The sequence below is a fragment of the Macrobrachium rosenbergii genome, chromosome 26 (assembly GCF_040412425.1).
Source record: "Macrobrachium rosenbergii isolate ZJJX-2024 chromosome 26, ASM4041242v1, whole genome shotgun sequence".
Lineage (NCBI taxonomy): Eukaryota > Metazoa > Arthropoda > Malacostraca > Decapoda > Palaemonidae > Macrobrachium > Macrobrachium rosenbergii.
Genome location: NC_089766.1, coordinates 40,965,621 through 40,990,229, shown reverse-complemented (window position 1 = coordinate 40,990,229; position 24,609 = coordinate 40,965,621). Strand labels below are relative to the sequence as shown.

The 24,609-nt window shown below is 38.8% G+C and overlaps 1 protein-coding gene across 1 annotated transcript in view; it reads right to left on the bottom strand.

Moving 5' to 3' along the window:
* Positions 1–24,609, bottom strand: part of LOC136853137 (scoloptoxin SSD14-like) — a 342,771-nt gene that overhangs the window by 286,593 nt on the left and 31,569 nt on the right. The gene's annotated exons all lie outside the window — the stretch shown is intronic.

The following is a 24,609-nucleotide window of genomic DNA, read 5'->3' as shown; positions in this document are numbered from 1 at the left end:
AGATTCTCTTCCATCTTACTTTCCACCCTCTACTAACAATTGATTCATAGTGCAACTGCGAGGTTATCCTCTTGTTCCACCTCTAAAACCTCTTTACTGTCACTTTCCGTTTAAGCGCTGAATGATCTCACATAGGTCCCAGCGCTTGGCCTTTGGCCTAAATTGTATATTCGATTCTATTCTGATCTATAATTCAAACGTGCATTACTGAGTGACAGTTAGTGTTTTTGTCAATATTTTTATCATTAGTTTTAAAGAGTTGCATAATAATAACAGTTAATATTGAATTGACTTTCTTAAGGCAAAGCAGTTTCAAAGTGATTCATCTCATCATTACATTCTCTGTCCTACAGCACTGCTATGAAAGGAGGTGTTACTGCAGTGCTGAAGGGATCACAGATTTAGGGATCCTAAGACCTCCACATATTCTTTTCATCGTAATTCTTTGCAATGTGATTACAAGATGTGTGGCTGCAGGCACAAACTGTTCACGACTTGGTGATTTTTACAGTAAGCCTTAAAGGCTGCTGAGACCGTTATAGCTTATGTTTCAGCTTTGAAGAATGATGTATAATTACTCCCATTGACCTCACTTTTCAGAAAGTCCTCAAGGGCTTTGGGACCTGTAGGAATGCTTATTAGCAGCACAGTCAATCATAAACTAACTGACCGGTCGTCTGTAAAATGGCTTATGTTGCTGATGGTCTGTACAGTTAAAGACTGAAAGTTCAGAAACTCCTGTTTGATGTTATATCAGGGTCACCCCCTGAAAGAGCAAATATACTAGTCCTGGGGTCCTGGGGTAGAGCACTTCGCTTTCATTCGCAACGTCCGTGGTTCGATCCAAGTCAAGTACCTATCAGCTGATCCAGCGTGAAGCTGACCAGAGTCAGCGGCGCCCAATGAAAGGGTATGGGGCCAGCTTCACCAGATTATTCTGGTACCCCTTCACAGCTGAGTCGACTGATAGGTCGACCCTGGTAGATAGGTCTAGCATATAATCATTGCTGTTGTTGTATATTATCTGTCAGTGAAGACAGATAATATGCAAACCTTACTGAAGTCACGAATCTGATTCGTATATGCAAGCTTTACTTGCTCCTGATTTTGGGTTAGAAATCGACAATCATTCATTGTTACTATTTTACCACTACAGTTTTAAATTATAATTGGGCACTTTGTTTTATATCATGAAGCTCTGGCTTAATCTAGTTTTAGTTGCCTTAAAACTGCACAAGAGACGCGCGTCGAGTTTTAGAAGCGAAAAAAATAGCTTTTATATATGGCATTGCAACTTCTCTTTCTCTCTCACCCTCTCTCCTTTCCTAAATCATGATGTTAGAACGACTTGGTAATTATGAAATAACGCTATAGTTTTCAGAAGGTCTCTGAATCGAAGTCACGCTCTCTCCCTCCTCCCTCCCTTTTTTCTCATTGCTCTTTCACTCTTTTCATTCTTTCTTTACAGTCTTCACCCTCAGAAGGACGCATCTCTCTCTCTCTCTCTCTACCAAGTTCGAAGAGTCCTCCCTCTGGCGTGGGGTTTAAAGATCTCCCTGTTGCCAATTCTACAAAACAACAATTTGACAGACCTCTGAATGTCTTTGAGACAAACCCTGAGGCTATAATTATTAGATTATAGAGGTTGTTTTTCATTTCCAGGTATTTTAATCTCCTTCCTATTCCGCCCTGCTTAGGATTTGTCTGCAGTCCATTTCTTCTCCACAACCTATGAACGATAACATATTTTTCTTAGTTTTTGCAAAGATTTACCGTATGTATAGTCCGTTTATAAATATTTAACATTTTCGTCTAGACAAGAAACATCATACAGTATTTACATCCAAGTAACTGCAGGGGTAAGCTGTTTGTATAATGAATTTGCGCTCTCCCTAAGATCCCGTGCTGGCGCAAGGCCACCTCAATCTTAACTATTTTGTCAGTACATGTAGATGTACATTTATCATTATTATCTGTTTGCATACGGTTGTTTATTTGCTCACTCGTCCAACTTACTCTATGTTATGATTTATTTCATATTTCCTTGCTTACTAATTTATTCTTTACCTATGATATTAAGAAATCAAGATAACTGTAGAAAGGGGAAATGCCTCCAAACATACCGTGACCACTGAAAGTGCCCAATGGAGACAGTCTTAAGCTGCTTATCCCTGGATTTAAACGCACGTGGACCTGTTTGAAATATTGGCAACAGCGCCAAAATGAGATGCCATGTTGATAGAGAATCTGATTCCGTTTCTTGTTAATTGCATAAAACAACTTTAACAGTCGTGAACCTATGTAACTGACTTAGAATTCTGCGTAACGAAAAAGATGATATTTAATATCTGTAATGGGAGGAATGGTTTTATATCTGTTGTTGTTATAGATTTGGCATATATGCGGAGATTAAACACACGTGGAGAGGACCCAAACAGCCCCACCAGAGAGCTCATTTCATTTTGGCTCTAGTGTAGTCAAGAGATAGTTAACACAAACGACCGTAACAGTCATTACATCCTCCTCGAGCAAAACTGTTTAGCGAAATGCAGGAGACTTACATTAAAACTTTACTTCTTCCCAGACCTCTGAAACGAACACAATATGTTTGACAAATCTCAGTTTTAATGCTTCATAGGAACATAAAACACCTACTTTTATGCACTACATTGTGTTAAACAAACATCTTATTGCAGCAAGGTTGATGATCATGTTCAGTATTAAATAATTTTGAATAGTAGTTGATATCCCAACAAGGAAGAATGATGGCTAGCTAGAGAGCAGCATAGTTCAAGGGTCCAAGCCAAGCACCGCGCTGATTTTTGTGTTGTTACATAAAGTCTGAGGCGCCGTTGTAAAGGCAGAACCTCACCCCTCCTAACCTGGACACTTCCGACTCTAAGACTGTGTTCGGCAAGTTATCTGTCATTAGTCCTTCGTCGGCTGTATAATGAAAGCAATAGACCGTGAGCCTTTCATAATAATTACATTTCCTATAATTATTTGCAGCAGTGTAGTTGTGTTTGTGATGTTAAAAAGGGAGCGCCAGAAGCACTTGTTAACAATATGCAAAGCCAGAATGGTTACTATAGCAGGAAAACTTCAACACTGGCATTGTAACTGAAGGAATTTGGCCATGAACCTGTAGATGCCTTCTTTGAAACCAATGCAAGTGCTGATGTGACAGAATCAAATCAAGTTTACTGGATGTAAGACCTTTTGAAGGTTTTGATATGGTGTCTAGGCCTAGTGTTGATGTTTTGGAGTGGAGTCCTCGTGTTGGGGGTAATTGTGAAAGAACTGGGATGGGACACGAAGCATCTGATGGTTCTCCAATGACAAATGGAAGCGATGAGAACAGTAAGCTCTACGTATATCGAATGTGAACCTTTAACAACCGCCGCTTTGTCCAGCTGCTGGTGAGTGTTCACTTTCTATATTTGTTGTACCAAGCTATTATTTATTTATTTTGTTGTTGTTGTCTTTGACCGTGTATGTTCGCCCTTTCCCATGTTTCTTGTTATAAGGACATTGATACTTGACGGCAGTAATCGTGTACGACAATGAAAAACAGCCAAACCAAAACGATCGTCGTTATGTTTGCTGACAACCACCCTATACTTTTTATGAAATCAGCATTGGTGTAATGTCCACATTATGTTAGTGTCCCATAAACACTTGAAAGGACATTGTAAAACGTAAACCACGTAACATCGAACTTACTTAATAAACTATTATTACTCTGGAATATATTTCAGTGATACTAGACAGTAAATTCAACCGCTGTTTAACCTAAGCCATAAATGCAAGTATTAGCTTAAATAAAAGGTCTGAAACTTCATGTATATAATTGTTATATATCCACAGGCTACTTTTAGTACGCAAGTCGCGATATTTTTAGAGTTGCTCTTTCCTTTGAAATAAAATCATCCTGGTCAGAGAAACCACAAGGGATTGGGGATTTAAGGAGATTTAAGGAAGTTCAGACTTTGATCGCTTCTCATAATATTTAACTGCTTGGGTTTGAACCCATCAGGCATTACTTAAGTTTCTTTGCAGTGTCCCTAGCTGCAACACCTTTCATTCTTTTTTTTCTGTACCTCCGTTCATATTCCCTTTCTTCTATCTGACTTTCCACCCTCTCTAACAATTGTTTCACAGTGCAACTGTTGCACCTTTCAGTCCTCCTTACTGTCAACGTTACACCTTTCAAACCTTCAACACTGTCAGTTTTCCTTTCAGCGCCATTGGCCTAAATTCTATGGTGTAATCCACTGAACTTTGCATGATTTGATCCCTTGAAGCGAACGTGGAATGAACCAGTATCCCCTTGAGCCGGGTGTTGACGGTTCTCGTTATTCATTATTTTTTGGTCGACATTTTTCTGTATAGGTTTGGGGGAACGCCGAATGGTCGGTCGTGATGTTTACAAATAAATTACTTGAGCTTCGTAGTAGCCTTCGCAACTTGCAAGTCCTAACGCTGATGGTTCGTTTTTAGTTAAAGGTCAGTGGAAAAGAATTGTGGCAGAATTTTAGATATGCGGATACTATAGACTCTAGGTATGATTTTAATTGTTTTTTTTTTTTTTTTTTTGAAAATGGTACATAGTGACATCAGTTACTAAGTGTGAGACTGGGGATAAAGGTTTGTACAATTAATTGCCCACGGAATGAACGAGAAAAAATAATTCCGAATATTCTTGGGTCTATTCTTGAAGAGAAGGAAAAGGAAATTATAAGATTCAGTAAAGAGAAATGGTGCAAATCTTAGTTTATGATTTACTTAATTATCTTTCTTGATCTTTCACTGTCTTCACTCTCTGCTTGTCCCGTTTGTCTGCCTTTTTGTCAGCTATATATAATTACCATTCGCGCCTTAAAATTCTGCCCTTGTCCTTTTAACACTGACTTTTTCCAAAAAAACAACTACCAGGGTTAGGACGCGAAAGGTGTGAAGGCTTACACGAAGCTAAAGTAATTTATCTGCAAACCCGTCAGTCGTCAGCGCGTTTGTGATTACGATTAACTTTGTTTGGAGTCGGTCCAGTAATATGAATAATCGCAGGTCGTTCGCTCAGCGAAGTGAGGCAAGGCACGGCAGGGCCAATCTGGAAGGGTGACCATCAGGGATCAACAAAACCCGTCGTAACACGAGTTCAAAAAAATACTTGCTGTGACCGGAAGTTTTCAAGATGTTTATATATATATGGATGGATAGACAGATAGGCACACATACATACATGTATATATATATATATATATATATATATATATATATATATATATATATATATATATATATATATATATATATATATATATATATATGTCGGACCCTATTTCTTTCCTTCAAAAGGGCCCAACACTAAGGTAACATGTCCGGTTTAGGCCATGTGGTAATTATCGTAAGTAGGAACAAGTGGCTCTTTAAAAAACAGTTATTAAATTGTAAATTACCAAGGTTAAAGGGAAATGATTAATTGTTCCCGTTTCTTCTTTATTTGCACTTCTTGTCTGACAGTTCCACCTATAGTTTCTTAACTGTTTCTTAATGGTTCGAGACTTTAAAATAGTGGTTTCGAGACTTTAAATTAATGGTTTCGAGACTTTAAAATAATGGTTTCGAGACTTTAAAATAATGGTTTCGAGAGACTTAACGAATTAGATTACGGGGACTATTGTTTGAGAGAGTCTTTCTTCACTAAAACACTTCTTCTCTTTCTGTCTTTTCTGCTTCCCACACTTCGGAATAGTTCTCTCTCTCTATCTTCCCACTCTGCGACTTTTCTCTCTGTCTCTCTCTTTTCTCTCCGCAACCTTTTTTCTGTCTCCTTTCCTGTATGCCTGTCCTTATATCTCCCATTTTCCCTTGTGTCAACCATGACGTCATATTCTGGGCAGGTACCGCTTTTCTGAGGCACCTCCTCCACTTGCTTCATTCCAACTTTTGGAGGTGTGTTTTAAGGAATTCCTGTTGATTATTTGGTATTTACTCCTTGTAGGACGTCCCTAGGTCTCTGGCACTGATGGCATTTGATTGGCCAAAACATCTAGGCTTGACCTGTGGGCGTGGCTTATTTCCTTGGATTCTCCTTCGAAGTCAAGGGGGGGTGAGGTTTTTCCCACACACTACTAACCATAAGGTTCCTTCGCAGGACCCTCGTGGATTTCGAAGGCACGGCCAGATGCAATTTCTCTTAGCGCCTCGTTAGTGCTGGTGTGTTCTTGAAGATATGGTTGGAGACTTGTTTTGATAGGCTGGGAGATTTATTACTTTATGGTCCTTCGTACTGACCCAAAATGGAAATAGGATATTTCTACTTGAAAAATACATTTTTTCTATTCTCTCGATACAGTCTCGCCATGCTACCTAACTGGCTCCTGACAGTTTTAAAAATAAACAAAACAGTATGGACTATGAGGGCTCCTAACAATATGCACGTTTTGTATGACAAATTCCTTCTATGTATCTGGCTTTAAGTATTAAACAATCGTAAATGATATAAAAGAGCAAAGACACATTAGCAATTATCTATCCAAGTTACATTTGGATTTACTCAGCCCTCATACCTAGCTGCCTAACAGGTGGATTTTAAATTCTTAAAAGTAATCAATCTGTACAATCATAAGGCGGCAATCTTCATTTCTTGGCTGTTCTTCATGGATTTTTGTTGGGCTCGCTGCTACAAACGAATGATAATGTCCTTACTTTGTATCTTGGTGTATTCAAACATTGTGTAACTAACATGTGTAACTTATTTGTGTACGTGTTGCTTGACTTTATCAATGCAAGTATAGACTTCTCTTTGCATAGAAAACTTGTACATTTTAATGACTAACTCAAAAGTATGACTGGCAACTTGGGTCGGGAAAACAAAGTAGTACTTATGAATATTTTGTGACTGGCAAAACAAATCGGTAAGCTTTCGCTATTTAAAGTATCTCTAAGAAACGAAGATCGCAAACGTGTTAGTTCTACGGGAAAATAAGTAATTACTATTTCTACTTCTAGTGTTAGTATAATTCATGCACTCCTTTCAGTGTTGACATGTTATGGGTTATGCCAAGACTTCTCCTTGATGAGGTATCCTTAAAGTACTCACAAATCTTACAAACTGTATTTCTCATTTCTTTACCTTTTACTTCTATGATTAGTACACTGATACAAATATTCGTGATTTGAAAACGAGATTCTCGTTGAAATCATTTAAAAACCTGTCTTAAACTTCTACCTTATTCTTCTATTAGTGACAGTGGGTTGCAAATCCCTAAAGATGACTGTTAACCCTTCTGACTTTAATACGTTACATTTCAGAAATTTTACTTTACTTTCTTGCTTCCTAAGTAATTCCCCTCAGTTAAAGAAAAAGTAAATTCGAAGTTACGGCGCCTTAACCCCAAATTCTTTTGTTACAAGACCGACTAATTAAAGTAAGCATTGCAACATTATAAAAAAAAATAGTTTCATTACTGAGTCAACCAATAAAGGCAAACTCAGCAACAAAGAAATCAAATACAGGGAATAATAGGATGAATTGATGGGTTTGTTCTTATCATTATTACTGAAATGTGACTCTTCTATTTCTTAGGTTATATCTAGTTTTTTCTTCTGAAGTAGCTTCTTCTAATTCTTCAGTCAGTTCTGCCTCTTTAACTTCTTTTGTTCTCTTGACTTTATCTTTATTTATCCAAAATCCTTCTTCTTCTAATGATTCAGCATATGTGGAAGGTATTACTTCATTCACCTTTTCACTTTCACCTTAGTCTCTTGCACATCTATGACCCTTGTATGGCCCTGTGAATTTAGTGGCTAACTTGTAATTAATTCCACTTCTTACTTCTTTTGAGGTAAACTTCATCGCCTATCTTGTAATCTACTGGCCTTAATCCTTCTTGATACCTGTCTATCATATTCTTCTGAGCTTCCTCTAAATTCTTGTGTAATTGCTTATGAATTACCTTGAAATTCCCAATTCTTATTTTCATAATGTCTTCAGAGTAATTAGGCTGTAGTGGCTGATTTAGCCACGCATATGGTAATCTTGGTTCATATCCCATTAAAGCTTTTATGGGTGTTGCTTGAGTACTTGTATGATACTTAGCATTTAGTGATAATTGGACTAAAGGTAAATTGACGTCCCAATCAAGATCCTGTCCTACTGTGTGCCTTAATGCATCTAGAACCTTTCTGTTATTTCTTTCTGCTAAGCCATTACTAGCTGGATGATACGGTTGTATAGTTACCTTTTCTACCTTGAATGCATCACAAATTTCTTGAACTAATGAGTTATTGAACTCGGTGCCATTATCAGATATAATGAGCTGTGGGGCAAAATACCTACAAAATATCTTATCAAAAAGAGCGATTGCACACTCTTTAGCTCCTTTACTAGTTAATGGTATTAACTCTGTATATCTAGTGAGTGTGTCAATACACACTAATATATTTCTATTCCCCTTACTCGTGGTGTGAAGATTAGTTATCAGATCTATGGCTACTCTTTCAAATGGAGTCTGCGGGATGGGATATTTCCCTAGAGGTACTTCCTTATCTGTTCTTCCCTTGTAACTGTTGCAAGTATTGCAGCTCTTCACGTAATTACTAACATCCTTGTAAATTCCTTTCCAATGAAAAGATCTTTTAACTAGTCTAACTGTCTCATCCCTTCCTGGGTGAGCTCTCATGTCATCGTCATGCATTAACTCAATGACTTTATTTCTTAGGCTCCTTGGTACTATTCTTTTATGGAGTACTCCTAGTAATTGATCAAACGGGTCACACTCGTGACACATCCAAACTAGTATGTCGTCTATGACGTTTACCGCGTCTACGGGCATCCAATTCTGTTACTTAGTTCTGCTCGTTCCTTTGACTAAATTCTCTTTTATTTTCTACAAAATCGAAGATCTCCTTTAAATCTTCATCACTTTTTGTTCACTTATGAAATTTTGTCTGGAAAGTTCTTCTGTGTAATGCATGGTAAATACATTGCTTATGAATTCGGCCTGTTCTGCTTCGTGGCCTATAGTGTTTATACTATCAATTTGGTTACTATGCCTTGATAAGGCGTCTGCCACTTTATTGGCCTTCCCTGGAACATATTTCAACTCTATGTCATAGTCTTGGGCTGTCATAAACCAACGAGCTCTACGTCCGGAAAAATTCGGATTCTTAAGCATTTCTACTGCGGCGGAATGATCAGTGAATACAGTTATCTTGTACCCAAATATGATATACCTGAAGTGTTTTAAAGCATCTATTATGGCTAAAGACTCTAGGTCTGTTACTGAGTAGTTTACTTCTGTGGGCTTTAGCTTTCTACTGTAATATGCTATAGCATTATATTTGTTATCATGTCTTTGCATTAAGCATTCCTATACCAGTGCGACTTGCATCTGTAGCTAAAAAGAATTCTTTACTGAAATCTGGGAAACTAAGTACGGGAATGAGTTAACCTTTCCTTTAGTTCATCAAATGCTTCTTGTTGCCTTGTTTTCCATACGAATGACACGTGTTCCTTTAATAACTCCGTCAGCGGAGCGGATATTGTTGCAAAATTCTTTATGTACTTGGAATGTAAAACCTGCTAATCCCAAAAATGACTTCACATCCTTCTTACATTGAGGTGTAGGATACTCTTTGATTGACTTAATCTTTAAGTCGTTTACTTCCACACCCTTTTCACTTAGTGTGTGTCCCAGGTAGTCTATTTTCCTTTGAGGAAATTGCACTTCTTTAACTTCAATTTAAGATTAGCCTTCCTTAGTCTCTTTAGTACTTCTCTTACCAGTTTTATGTGTTCTTCAATTGTATCTGTTGCTATTATCAAATCGTCCATATAGCAATGTACATCCTTGCCTAATAAATCACCTAAAATCTTATCCATTAATCTCACAAAGGTTACTGGGCTTGACTTCAGACCAAAAGGCATTCTCACATATTGATATCTACCGTTGCTTGTACTAAAGGCAGTTAATGGTTTACTTTCCTCGTCTAAAGGAATTTGTAAAAATCCTTGCAATAAATCTATTGTGGTAAAGTATTTCTTGGATCCGATTGTTGTGATAAGATCTCTCATAGACGGCATTGGATAAGGATCATTTTCGGTTAGCACTAGCTCTGACTAAGACTCCCAGAAAACTGGAAAAATCCTTCACATATTCCAGACAGACAGACAGCGCCGCAACAAACTAACGACCTCATCCCTTCCAACAACCGGAAGCACTCATCACGACAATTACACACTCTCTCTCTCTCTCTCTTCACAAACGTTGGGAAATGCTAAATAAACAAATTTATTCATCCCTCTATATTTCTCCCTTTAGCATTTCCCTAACCAACACCTTTCACACCTCTTCAAATCGCCTACGCAACAACGGCACGGATGCTCACTAGCAGGTCTCTAGGATCGCGTTCGCGGGGCACGCAATCATTCTTCAGACCACCTCTCTCTCCCAGCAACACTCAAACCTCGCTACCACCTCCATTCTCTTCTCAGATTCACGCTATCTTCTTCACTATTACCACTCTCAATTTCATCCACAATCATCTATACCTCTAACTCGTTCCCAAATACTCCCCCACCCCTTCAACTAACTCCATCCCATTCAAGCCATTGACTTTCCAATTCTGTAACGATTCATTCATGCCATCACTTCGTCTCAATACATGGGCTTCATTTGCTTGACTTCGTTCACCTCCAACCGCTCACCAACCCTTACACGTTCAGTCAACTCAGTTATATCAAACCTGCATATATACGTTCTATCCATACCATCCCATTCATCCGTGCATATACGCTTTATCACTCATTTCCACTTTGGCACTCACACTCTATCACACTTACGACCATTCAGTTTACTTACGTTCTTCCCTTCTTACGTTTTTTACCATAATTTCACAAACAAATTGCTGATCCTTATACACAAGCTCTCATGCATACTTGAACTATTATCTGATTTCAACCATTTATACACCCCATTCCTTCTCACATATTCCGGTACATCCTTCCATCTACGTAACTGGCTGTGATGCGCCTGCATTTCTCTCACACTACCATCTACACATACTTCCCTACAACATAATCTGGGCCTACTGGGACCAACTTCCAACACCACGGACTCCTCAATTTTTCACGACTTTATTTACATTCAACTGCCCTTCTCGATTACTTCTTTCAACACTTCTCGCCCACCTTGTAACTTCAAACCTTTCATGCGCCTTCTTCCATACTCCCTTCATTCTCAGATAGGCCCAATCTCGGTCTCACTATCTTTTCAAAATTTAACACATATTTACACGGAGACATACCAATACCCTTATGCACAGTGGCGTTGTATACCCACAACGCTCGCCCAACGTTTACATCCCAATCATTATCACATTCACTCATCATACGTAATATCTCTGTCAACGTTCTCACCGTTCGTTCCGCCAATCCATTCGCACTGGGCATATACGGCGTAGAGTACACATGCCCCAATCATAACATTTGCTCAAACTCCCATCCACCAGGCCCATTCAACATTCGCGTCGGCTTGCATGACGCACATTGGCAACATCACTGACCCACCATTCTCGCCACAGTTCACTTTTTGTTCCGGAATCGCTACCGCATATGCAAACTTACTCAAAATGATCTACCATTACAAATCCATTCCCACATGTCCTCTAGCAGTCACAGGCAACGACACACAATCAATCACAACCATCTCAAATAACTTCTTCTGTAACGCAACACAGACTTCGCATGCACACTTTGATACTTACCCTTCTGACAGTCCCACACGTAATCGCCACATCCTCAAGACAAATTTACTCAATCCAGGCACATACACCTCTCTCTCATACATTCCCATAATTTATTTTTCCCAGATGCTCAAACCTATTATGCAATTAATAAATACATACCACGGCTGCGTCTCCAAAAATACTGGCAATATTACACTTCCCATCCCATATTCCTTCCTGATGCAAAATAAACTATACTTTACATACAACAAATCTTCTTAGCACTGCTTATACACTTCTAACTCAGACGGCCAACTTCCTACTCTACACCCCTAACACACACTCTCTTAACATATTTATTTTCATGCACTGATTTTGCATTCGCTTAATTTCTCACTAACAATCATTTTCACTCCTTGCACATCTACCATACCTACAAAACTAGTTTTGTGACACATCTCCTCCTTTAACCTTCAAGTTATTTCCTGCTGCCCTTTCCAAAATTCTCCCGACATCCACACTTATCATGCATTCTCATAAAATCAATTCCTAATAAAACATGTTGGCATATCATTCTCATCCATGACTACAAAATTATGTATTATCAAATTCCCTAACTGAATCTTTAGTTGTACCTCCTCCCATACCAACACTCCCTTGTCCCAAACCATGTGATCCAAGCACTCGCTTTTATATCCCAATCGCACCTTCCAATTCACTAACTACTGGCCTACTTCAACGACACTTGTGCTCCCGTGTCTACCAAACTACAATGATTATTCTGATCCACCACTACATTTGTTACTAATTACCTTTCGCTTCATGTATACACGCTCACGGCTACATCCAATTGCTTAGCTTCCTCACAACCATCCTCATCGCACATCTTCAAATCTATATCCTCACCCTACCCCGTATTCCCTCATTTTCCCCCCACAATCACCTTTCACCAGCCAGCTACAAGTATCCTTTCTCCACAGTGAACATTTAAAATCACATTCATACCATTTTCATCCACCTTTCCTTTATCACCGCCTATTCCATCCAAAGAACAATCGTACTGTAATTTTAAATATTTAGCCATATCAACAAGATTCCTCACTAACTTTTCCTCCTCATCTAATTCCTTCCTTCCTCGCGCACTCCTCCTTCCGGCATCTCATTCATCACCTTTTCACGTAACTCGCTCATGCCGCAGGCAATTCAGCCAATCAATCCATTTGTTTCCAAATTACTCAACCCTCAAACAGACATTCCCACACTCCGATTCAATTCTCAAGCATACTGTTGTTTACCACAAATCCTACAGGTACTTGGTCCGGGTCCCAGTCGCTCTAACCCTATCATCTCGCTCACCACATACGCTACATACAGCATCCGCAAATATTCTGTCTACCTTGTACATACTCTACCTTTTAAAACTAAACTCATTCAATCCTCTATCGTTCTCGCAATTCTAGCATTCACACTCTCCTTTTTAACCATACATACTAAAGGTCGATGGTCCACATCCGTGATTTTCTTCGCATTTGTACCAAGCATCCTCCCATACTATATTTACTTGCATCCGCATACAGTTCTAGTTTATTCGCATTCTCACTATAGTCCGGGAAAGCCAACGTCATTGCCCTGCAGCCTCCTTTCAATCTCTGAGCTCGATCATTTGCTCATTTATTTCAATAATCTTACACAATTTCTCTTCCCCGTCCATTCAGTAAGTGGTTTCCCGATCCCTGAACAATCCTTTATAAACTTCCTTCCAAACTCAATTAAACCCAAAAATCCTTTCAACTCACGCACGGTCCGGGGACGTGGAAATTCCCTTACCTTATTCACGAACTTATCACTCTTCCTTACACCTCTTCCACTCACCATATGCCCTAGGAATTCCACCTCCCCAGCCAACCAAGCACACTTTCAAGTTCCATTTCTTTATTCACTTCTTCCAACCTTCTAACACTCGTTCAAGCAGTTCCATATTCTTCTTCTCTACAGTCTCACTCGGCAATCAAAATATCATCTATAAAAACAGTTACCTTGCGATCAAACCCGCCAGAACCACATTCATTGTCTTTTGGAAGGTTGGTGCAGGCGATTAGCCAGTCCGAAACTTAATCTCCGGAACTGGTAGTGGCAGGAACTACTAGAAAAGGCCGTAATATGCCTGCTCCCTTCCTCCAGAGGCATCTGGTAATAGCCCTACCAAATCTAATTTTTTGTAAACACTTCATTCCATTCATCTGTACACACAATCAGACACCACATTCATCGGGAATCGCCTTTCATGAGTTACTTCATTCACCTTCCGATAATCCACACATATTCGCAAACTTCCATCTGGCTTACGTACCGGTAAATTATGGGGCTATTCCAGGCGCCGTATCTTTCAATCACCCCACCCTCTCAAGCTCTCACACTGCTCCTCTATTCACGATTGATAGACGGAGAAAATGTCGGGGACGCTATTATGTTGGGGGTGTCGTCTTCCAGGAACCATTTTAAATTCCGGAAGTTTCGACTTCAAAATCTCGTCGACTCACGCCCCTGCCTATCCCACAACACTTCTCAATCGTTCTCTTACGTTATCACTTACATTTTCATCTACCTTTACTCTTCTTCAACTCTCATACGTCCAATCATTAGTCTTTTCAAATCACCTGTCATCACCAAAACAGACCACGTACCTCCTTCATCATCCACATTCACCAACGCATAATATTCCCACGCAATCTCTCACATATCCTCGGATTCGCTTCTTCCTGACACTCGGCAATGACGTACCCTCGATCTCCCAAAACTCATCATATACACACACATTTGCCCTGACTAATTTATTTATGTCTATCTCTCAACCACACACTCACACCTATCATTGTTGGCTATCCCGAGGCTATCCGGCCATGCCATTTTCACACTCACAACTTCTCCAATCTCATGGCACTTTTACTCCTCTCTGTCGTAATTACAGGCACTCTTCCACACTTTTTCTCAACTTACCATCCTTCCCAACACAAATCCCCACCTCTTCATATCGTATCCAATTACATCATACTAGGACGGACCACCATCCTGCATTTTTTCAAACTCACATCCCAATAAAATATCATATTTATCATTCGTACTTTCAATCACACAAAAATCACTTCATCCATCACTACACCTAATTTCTCTAACCGTTCACACCTTCCAACCACTGCACCCCCAAATTTCCAATCCTCTCTACTTCCCCTTGACAGTTCCTAATCTCACACGTATTCTTAATTTCACATCCATTCTTAACATGACATCTATACTACACCCGGTATCTACTAAGGCAATCAATCGTACTCCCTTACAACACACTTGCACACTCATGCACTCACAGTCTTTTCCAGCAAAACCTCCTCATGCAACAAACCCTCACGTACATGCATCACACGCACCGCTTGCATCCTGGAGGATCCACCCATTTGAACCCCTTCACACTCAGTTTCCCTGAATTTGCTGTCACAGCTACCCTCGTCTACATACACTTGATACATGCCCTTCCATTCACATCTGTCACACTTCGCTCTCGGTTCTGAACACATTCTCGCATAATGCCCATTCTTACCACAGTTACCACATATTACATTCACTCGGGTACCCCTACAACCATTAGCAACATGACCCACCTGTCCGCACCGGTAGCATTTAACCCCCCTATCTTTCGTACACTCTCCTACCAAATGTCCTGCTGCCCACCGAAACACGCCCTATAGCCCACCTACACTCATTCTTGTATGTCCTTCCACATCTAAAACACTTCGCTCGGGACTTCCACTCACCGACCTTCCCTTGTGCCAATTACTATCCCTAACCCGTCCAACCTGCTGTTCCCTTTACAAACCCATCATTCATCCTCACTGGCACTTCTACATTACTTGCTCTACACTTATCTATTACACTATCGCCATCTCCTCATTGGGCCCCCTCAACACTGCATCCCTAAAGCTTCCGAATCCTGTACTCTCATCTACCCCAGCCCTTACACTTACACTTCTGCTCTCTTTTATAACCCTGTCAAGCTCATAATCTCTACAATTTCCAAAATTCTCTCAAGTCAACCTTTCATCTGTCCATCTTTTCTTCTCCTTCCGCCTTAAGTTCACAAATTTAAACTCCATCTGGCACTGTCCCTAACAACTTCCGTACTAACTCCTTACATTCATTCATCCCATCATCCCCAAACTTCTTCCCTTGCCAACGTTCCAGCCTACAAGCATACAGTGACAAGGTTTCCCTAGCCATTCTTGCCTCATCAAATTCATTCTTCCTCTTATACTTAACACTCGCTTTCATACGCCTCGCTTGCTCAACTAATCTAGCTTTCTCAATTTTGTCAGTGCTCAACATCCCCACACTCATAATCACCCTATACATATCAAGTAAAAACCTAGTCAAATACTCTCCTAATTCTCGTGCCCACACTCTCTTACTTTCCCTATTACTTATCCTGACAAACCTTCATACTCCAAAGAAATCCATGCACATCCCTTACTTCCATACTCATTATACTTTTCACACCTGGGTACCTCCTCACATACATAGCCTTCCACTTCTTTCTCACTTTCACTCTCACTCTCTGCCACTTTCGCTCTGTCCTTCATACCCTTCCGAATACAAAGAGTCCACTTGCACTTACATTCATCTTACTCATTACACTCTTCCTTCCCCCTCTTTTTATCCACTTTTTATCCACTCACCTCCATCCACCCCACTATCACTACTGCCTTCACCCTCTCCTTCTTTCCTGCCTTCCCACTTTACCCTTCTTACCAGTTTCCTTTCCTTCCTTCTTCCCTTTTTCTTCCCCCGACTTATCCTACTTTCCTCTGTTCCTTCCCCTTGCTTTTCATTCCCCTTCCTCTTACTCCCGCCTCTCATTCCTCGTTTCTTACTCTCTATTCTCTATATCACTTTCATCACTCACGCTTCCATTCACTTCTTCCTCCTTTCCTTTCTCTCTTGCTCCCTTCACACGTTCCAGAGAACCTGCCTCCAACAGCCCTTCTCCAAAAACAATTTCTTGAACATACCTTCACCATTTCTTCCACACTTCTCATCATTCCCTCCAACTTTTATCCATCCTCTCTTCCATTCTCTCTCTCTTCCATTCTCTCTTCCTTGACTCTTTCATCTCCCTCATTTCTTCTTTGCACTTTAGCATTCCTCCCATCTCCTCCAACTGACCTCAACTCCTCATTCTCACCTCAGCTTTCCATTCTCCTCCTCCAGCCTGCCCTGGAGTTCCCGCCACTCGGAGTTCCTCTCAATTTCTCTATCTCACCATCCTGACCTTTTACTCACTCGACCCACCACACAATCTTAACGGCTATTTTACAACAGCCCCACGTTGGGCGCCAAATAATATGGCGGGAATTCTAAACCACAAACAAAACAACAAACAATTACTCCTGATCTTCGGTTGCTGGAGATGGATAAAGGTCGCCGCAACAATCCACAACCGCAAACAAACTACAAATGACAACAAGGAAATACAAAAAAGAAACAGAACACACAATACAAATAAACAGCACATAACAAGAAAACCAATAACTCCAGAAAAGCACATGACAAAAACTGTCCCACACAAGAACCACTGACCGGCACTAGCTCTGACTAAAGACTCCCAGAAAAACTGAAAAATCCTTCACATATTCCACAGACAGACAGACAGCGCCGCAAACAAACTAACGACCTCATCCCTCTTCCAACAACCGAAGCACTCACTCACGACAATTACACACTCTCTCTCTCTCTCTCTCTCTCACAAAACGTTGTCGCTAAATAAAAACAAATTTTATCTATCCTCTATAATGTACACGCATTGTTTCTCTTCAAAGAGCATGTGTAACTCCATTGATTTCAATGCCATTTTACCAATTTTTGCTACAGAAATTTTTTAGGGCTATTAGTCACTGTTAACAGAATTTTCTGTAATGAACTGCGTTAACTGATTTGTACCACGGAAATACAATTTATTCAAATATATATATATATATAATATATTTATATATATATATATTTATATTGTATATATATAATATTATATATATACAATATATAATATATATATATTTGTATATATAATATATATATAATATATATATATATATATATATATATATATATATATATATGTGTGTGTGTGTGTGTGTGTGTGTGTGTGTGTGTGTGTGTGTAGGTATATATAAAGTTCTCGGTACAGAGGATGGCTGCGGACACATTCATGCTTTCACTGCAGAATTGTGGTTGAACCTCATGGGCAGGAAACTTCTACAACTGTCCTGTTCGGGTGCCATGAAAGGGTCCTCAGAGTGACACATCACAAGGGCTTCAAAACTTTTCATAGCAAGATGACATTCACTGCTTAAAAACATTCTTGGGATACAAATAATGAACTTTCAACGTTCAGTAAAGCAAATTATATTTCCGTGGCACGAATCAGTTAACGCAGTTCATTACAGAAAATTCTTTCAACAGTGATTAATTGCCTTAAAAAAGTTCTGTATAAGAACTGGAAAAATAGTATTGAAATCAAAGGCAATTACACATGCTCTTTGATGATAAAACAATGCGTGTACATTGATATTGTTGTTGGAATCAATTACAGACAAAAGTCATCAGTGAGATAAATCACTGGCAAATTATTTCTGTCTGATTACAAGGTGGAATTGGTTTTGCTCAACAAGCTATTTAAACCTGTACCTGTTGCTGAATATACACTGAAATATAAGCATAAATGAATGTACGGTACCCGAGTCAAAGGACAATTATTCGAGAGTCAGGCTATCACAATTCAACCAGTTATGATTTTCATAAGTTTATTTCAAATTGCTAATGTACTCAGCTGTCAATTCTAATACTGATAAGAAATTTATGGACTTAGAGCACAGGAGCTACTAACAAGTTACACGTGATGGGAAGACCTAGTTTACTAGATACCCTTCTTTCAAACTTTTCCCACATACTATATTTATTGAAACTGAGTTTATATCTTAAATATAACAAAAAGTTTAACACGTTTCTTCATCACTATCTAGGGGGGAGTTGAACCTGGCTCTTTCCAGCCTCAAATGGTTGGTCTCATGATGACGGAGCTTGCTCCACTTCAGCTCCAGTAGACCTAGAATCACAATTGCGTTTCTCTTTGTTTGATTGCCATAGGGGTGCAGTGTACATTGCTAAAAGGCTGTTTGCTTCGTCCCTTTGGCCCCGAGCTGCATCCTCTTTTTAGCCTGTTACTCTACCTCACTTCTCATTTTCTTTCTTCCATCTTGCTGTCCAACCACTCTTAACTTCCTCTTTTCACCATCCGAAGCACTAAATGGTTGGAAGTGCTCCAGTGCTTGGCTTTACAGCCAGATGTTCTTAATTCATAAATGATTCAAAAAGGTCAGTAGCTTGTCTTGGTTCCAGTGTTCCAGTAATGTCAAATATTGAAGAGCGTTCCTTAGAGGGGCAAGTCTCAGTTAAGTGATGTTTCATGCTACCAAGAATGTCAATTTCAAGATTCTTGTGAGTGTGCATTAAATGCACCAACTGAGTATCTGTTCCAGATAATATCTTCAGACAACAGAGCTGCCAGCTTTTAAAACACGCTACTTTCTTACACCATTAAGTATCTATATTGGGAAGTTATTAACTGTCCATGTAAATATTGAGCTACCAATACATTACTAAGCAAAACTTCATTTTCTAGTCTTAATGTTTTGGCATAGCCATTAGACTATGGACACAGGTTGCTTAGTTACTATAATCAGTTGGGAAGTATTTAATGAATATTGGTAAATGATCAGTTACTAGGTGGGAGTAGATTATCTGTGTGGTATCCAGTACCATCTATATTGTTGCCCTTGTGCTCAGTCAAGGCATCTGCATATAAGGTCTTGATGGATAGATATACAGAATTTACGGATTTAGCCCAACTACTAGGACCCTTAAGTGAACTAACGTTTCAGCGCAGAATGGCCTCATATTTCCCAGTGCTTGGCCTTTGGAGTACATCCAATATTCTATTCTGTACTTAATTTGGAACCCTGTGACCCTGAAACACAAAACCTACATATACTTCAAGACAAGAAACTCTGTCAGTCGCAAACTAGACACCACAATACTTATGAACATTCAACTTACAAACACTCAGACACAAACAAAGGGATTGCAAATAAAAATTGTGTCCAGAGCTCTCCCCTTAGCTACCCTTAAGTTCAGAATTTGTTTTGTGTGCCTATTCTGTACATACAGTATTGTATTGACTTTATATCATACTGTACTTGAATAGGCATGAAAGTACAGTAACCAACTTACAAACAATTCAACATACAAACGGCCATCCAGAACGTAACTCGTTTGTTTGTAAGTAAAGTGGTGCCTGTATTGTTCTGCAAAGGCCAGCAATCAAAAAACAAGTTACGAAAAGTCAATGAACAAAAAACTACATACATTTTGCCATTCACACAGTTCAAGGAGTGCAGACCCATCTCTGATGTTGAGACTATACAAAGCCTTGGTCTTTTCAAAATTAACTTATGGGTGTGAAGTGTACACTTCAGCAAAGACCAATAGCCTAAAATTGCTCAATTTAATTCATCATGGAGGAGTACGATTGTCAACAGGAGCATTTAAATCGTCTCCCACTGAGAGCAAGCTGGTAGATACTGGTGAGATGCCTCTGGATCTACATTACCAACGTCTGCTGGTTCGGAGCTGGTACAGATTTCAGAGGCTCACTAAGTCTTTGACCAGCATTTGTATCAGAAATGAAAGGCATTGGCAGTTTTATGAAAACCATCCCAAGTAACCTCAGCCATTTGCTTTTAGAAGAAAATGTATAATCAGGCAGTTAAATATGACAAGGATGGAGAATTTACCAACAAGTCATTCAGTTAGCCACCCCGCTCACCCTGGAAACTTTCAGAGGTAAAATTTTGTAGATATGTTCATTTTACCAAGGCAGAAATGTCCAATGAGGCAATGCAGTCAATATTTTTGGATCATTCCTCGCAACATGATAACTCCATTGCAGTTTTCGCAGATGGCTCAAAGTCAGATGCTGGCGTCGGCTTTGGGTGGCCTTTCTTGATATAGAAAGAATCGGAAGATTATGATCTGTTGCATCTATTTTTACAGCAGAAGTGCATGCACTTTTAAAGGTCTTAAAGGAGATTTTAAATCAGAATGGAAATAATTTTACTATATATTGTGACTGGAAAAGTGTTCTCCAGTCGTTGGAATCTTTTAACTTTTTAAACCCTTTAATTTTCAGATATCGGAATGGCTGTTTTTAGTCAAAAGAACAGGTAAAGAATTAAATTTTTGCTGTTAAACTTGCTAAGTCACCAGCCACTTCCCCAGAACCCAGAAGATGTCGACTATCATATCGGGATGCACATCCTGTAGTAGATCAGAAAATTAAACAGTTTTGGTAGTCCCTTTGGGAAAATATTTTATCGAACCAAAAAATGCACAGTATTACGTCATTAGTGTCTCCTTGGTCACATGATCACATTCCTATATAGCAAGGAGACAAGAAACGATTTTGTGCAGGTTAAGGATTGGGCATACAAGACTCTCTCATGGTTCTTGATGTCCCACGAAAATCCTCCATTCTGTGAAGACTGTATTGTGCCCTTGACCGAGACATTTGCTGGTCAATGTCCCCAGTCTTGGGAATCTGAGACATAGGTTCCTGTCCTGGGGACGTGACAGAGGAGGACATTTTATCCTAGCTACAATTCTCGATTAGGGTTGTAATATAGAGAAGCTATATATCTTTGCAAGGGAGGCAGGCCTCCTCAACAAAATTTAGATTCCATACATATAAAATATATGCAAGTAGGGATAGTATATTTGAATAGATATGATTATGTATATACATATTTTTTAATATTTTTTATATGAAACTCCTTTTAAACTTATTTGTTTACTTTTAGTTTCCTATTTAATTTTATTACTGTGTCAATAACCTGGTGTTGTGATGCCAGTTTTAAGACATAAATCAATTTAATCAATATATATATATACATACATACATGCATATACATACTGTACATATCTATATATAATATGCTACCTCTTCCCAAGCATCCCAGATACCAAACACGTAATTTAAAGTTGGAAAATAAAAATACAGTGCATTGCTTAGCACTGCCTGACAAGGGAGGGCAAAAGGAATATTGCCCTTACCTAATCCGTTAATTGCACTCTATATCTCCCCCACTTTCTCTCTTTGAACATGTGACTCTGCGAAGCTCTTTGTATTCAGGACAAGAGGCCGGGAGGAGGCACAATAAACCAGTTTAGGAGAAAGGTATGGCTCCTGTAGGAGCACCTGGAATGGGCTCCATGATTCAAATGATGCGCTAGCATAGGGGAACGACACTAACCCCACCTGAGGAAATCATCGTCATTCCCTAACCCAAGGTCTTAAGAGGGCTGACTGAAGGAACAGAGTTAGAGACATCTGCCCTCTGCATTCCTGTCTCCTTCACAGAGCCATGCTCCTACCACGTGGTTCTATCTTGTAGGGGGCCTTAGTATTCTTACCAGTGCAGTCCTCTAGCCTTCCTCCGCCGCAATTTCCTACGCTGAAGCCACCTCTTCTATAAGGTAAAGTGGTCTGTTGCAAGGGTTCTTTTCATTCAGTCACACTTTTAATTCTTGCCCTATATTTCCTAATTTCATTTCTAAGTGCCAGTAATTCCGTATCAACCTCGCCCTGTTAGAGCAGTGTTACAAAAATTCCAGTGTTTGAGAAATTACGTAAAATCGTGCGTTCAAGAGGCTTCCTTGGTACCCTCTGTGCACCGCCTTGTCCTATGCATATTTTACTGTGTCCTTACTGGCCTTTAAGTCATAAATCCCTCCGTTTACAGAGGGATCCTTGTGTAATTCTTCCTTGATTGTGCCTTATCCCTTCGTGAATCAGCACCGTCACACTGACGGATCTACCTTCAAGTCTTCATGGTTATAATTAATCTCTCAGGCCTTGCCTGCCTGTTTAATTCATTTCATCTTATAATTGGTCATTTAATATAAATATACGTAATCTTGAAACATACCTTACAGTGTTCGGTTACAGTTGTCTTGTGAGTAGAGCCATCAGTTCAATTATATTTCCCCCCTTTTTTTTGTTTTTTACGGTTTCCTGAATCAACAGCAGTCAGATCTTACTCAAATAGAGTTAAGTAACAAAATAATTAATTTAGTCTATAACTGGCTCATGATAAGCATTCCCCAGGTTAAATCATAATATATATATATATATATATATATATATATATATATATATATATATATATATATATATATATATATATATATATATATATATATATATATATATATATATATATATATATACATATATATATATATATATACATATATCATACAGACTTATATACATATATATTTAGGAAATATATATATATATATATCACTACCATATATATATATACTTCTATTCTGCCTGTAAACTTATTATATAAATAAACTATATAGGTTTATCACACATTCCGGTATGTATGTGTGTTCCAACATAACTCTGAAACATATTGAGCAATTTCAACCAGACTTGGTATACATATGATATACTTTCAGGAAAAAGGATACTGAGGGTAAGATATCACTATGCAAAGGCACCAAAGGGGTGGGGTGAAAAAGGACTTCCTGAAACAAGACTGGTTCTGCCTGTAAACTTAGTAAGTAAATAAACTCTACAGGTTTATCATTCCACATTTAACAGGTATATATATGACTTACTATCTGGAAAAAAGAATACTGTGAGGGGAAAGACATCATTGGCACTAAAGGGGTGGGGGTGGGAAGGGGTGAAATGTAAAAATAACCGAAAATGACAGATGTTGTCCTTTTTATTAGTGTCATTAATCCATAGTTTTGTATTAGGTCACTGAGATGAATAGATTTTGTTTACCTCCTGATGCCCTTTGGTTTTTAATTCCCAGTTCATCACCTCCTAGGAAGTTTGTCTTGGGGTGAGAAGGAGGTGAAAAATAAAATGTCAAAAATGACAGATGTTAGGTCCCCACTGCTTGAATTCCAGAGGACTTCTGCAAGCTTAAGTAGTGATCTATCATGTGGGATTTACTTCACTAACATTGGGGTTTCCGCATTCCAGCATTAGCCTCTGGTTCAGTTACACTGCCAGGGGGTAATCTCTGTTAGACGTTAAGGGATGTGATATTGCCTTTGCCTGGAATGGAGCAACGTATTTTGGCACCACTACAAGAGCCCTACCTAACCAAGATAGTTTGGTTGTGTGACACTGCGAGAATTGATTAACGTCTTCAGGAGTTTTCAGTGTAAAACTATTCATTCCATTTATTATATTTAAGTTAGAGTGCAATGGTTATGATATTCCTTTGCTTTGGTTGAACCTCTCCTATTTTCTGAACTCTGTTTTCAGTATAAGTGTGTTGCCTTTTTCTTTAATAGTTTAAGTGTGTATGTTCTTTTTTTTATTTGTGGAGTTCATATGTAAGGGAATTTGTGTTTTTATGAATTTATGTAAATATTAGAGGTTCAGGTATCACTACTATCCGAAGTTTTTGTATTAAATATTATTTTATTTTTTGTGTGTTTGTTTCTCCACCTGGAATCTTTTTGCACACTCTTGGCAATTTTACGGTTGATTCCACCCATTGTGGACTTCGTCGCTAGCAAGGTGAAGGTTGAAAGTGAGTGTCTGAGATATTTATTATGTGGTTGTCTTCAGGCCATTACCATATATATATATATATATATATATATATATATATATATATATATATATATATATATATATATATATATATATATATATATATATTATATAAATATATATATAAAACA